General features: G+C 40.4%; 1 non-coding gene across 1 annotated transcript; it reads left to right on the top strand.

Annotated features, from left to right (window-relative positions):
• The first annotated feature begins 845 nt into the window (after positions 1 to 845).
• On the top strand, positions 846 to 957 carry LOC111722584. Its single transcript, XR_002771334.1, has one exon. It is a non-coding gene; the product is annotated as a U6 spliceosomal RNA (small nuclear RNA).
• The last annotated feature ends 344 nt before the right edge of the window (positions 958 to 1,301 follow it).

The following is a 1,301-nucleotide window of genomic DNA, read 5'->3' as shown; positions in this document are numbered from 1 at the left end:
GGCAGAAGCTAACTAGATCACTAAGCCAGGAGTGGGGCACAGGTGTTAAAGACCAGCAAAGGGGGCCATAATCACAGACAAGGACTAGCTCCAACCAGTTACCTTGTCAGCTGTGTTACATGGGCCATATTATACAAACTTTGGCTAATTGCAACGTTGTTTACATTGTGGTTTTAATTTTTTTCTGCCCTTAAAATCATCATGTTAGTTCTGAAGCTACCATAGAAAGTATAAAAATGGAAAAGAGCCAAGTCTAGGAATTACTACCCAAATCCTTAGTACAGGCCAACCTCTTAACCTTGAATATTCCTCCCCTTAATTAGTAATATAGTAAAACTTCCATAGCTGACCATCTCCCTACACTGGCCACCTCCTTAAGTTGATCTAATTTTCATAGACCAGACATGAACCACATGTACATATTAGTACAGGAGTCCAAGTTCCTTATATTGACCACCTCTGTGTGTGGGCCAGTTTGTCACAGTCCCACAAGTGGTCAATTTGCAGAGGTCCTTCTGTACTACAAAAATCCATAAACCACATCTTCTGGTGCAACTACTCTAATTAATATGAGGGTACACATGATTAGGTGACATTATCTGCATTTGTTCAGTAGATCCAAGTTGTAGTTGTGACCTTCCCCCAGGGAGTGTGCTTACACCCCTACATTATGCCCATTAGGAGAGAAGTTATCAAACACCCTGCCTTCTTCCCTCCCTCTTCTCTCTACTTTTGTTTACTATTCAACCTTAAAAAAAGACAGAGACTTTGCATCTTTTGTTTCTGGATGGAACTCGAGAATATTCTACTGTAAAGTATCACAGAATAGAAAAGTGAGATGGAGAGTATCCATCTCACTTCAGCAGCACATATACTAAAATTGGATGGATACAGAGGAGATTAGCATGGCTCCTGCTCAAGGATGACACACAAATTCATGAAGCATTGCATATTTTTCTGCCAAAAAACAAGAAAAAGAAGAGAAAAGCAAATATCCAATGAACTCAACAGTGACATGAAACCAGTAGATGAACAACTGCACACCTACCCAAGAGGAAACTGAAGCTACTCTTTTTAAGCCTCCCGCTCCCTCCCTCAGGAAACGGTACATTTGCTTTACTTTCAGTAAAAGCTGCTTGCCTTGGACTTCTTGTGCCTGAAATTCTTACTTTTCAACAATCGCCAAGAACCTGAAATAACCTCCACTTGGAGGACCGGAGCAGTTTTATAGCACATCTGATGATTTACTAAACTTACTAGAAGATGAAATTTGTTAACATGTGTGACCCTTCTATGTCTCT

Source organism: Otolemur garnettii, unplaced genomic scaffold (genome assembly GCF_000181295.1).
Source record: "Otolemur garnettii isolate 467f Iridium unplaced genomic scaffold, OtoGar3 scaffold00280, whole genome shotgun sequence".
Taxonomy (NCBI): domain Eukaryota; kingdom Metazoa; phylum Chordata; class Mammalia; order Primates; family Galagidae; genus Otolemur; species Otolemur garnettii.
The sequence above is the reverse complement of the archived record's forward strand: the minus strand, read 5'-3'. Positions and strand labels throughout refer to the sequence as shown.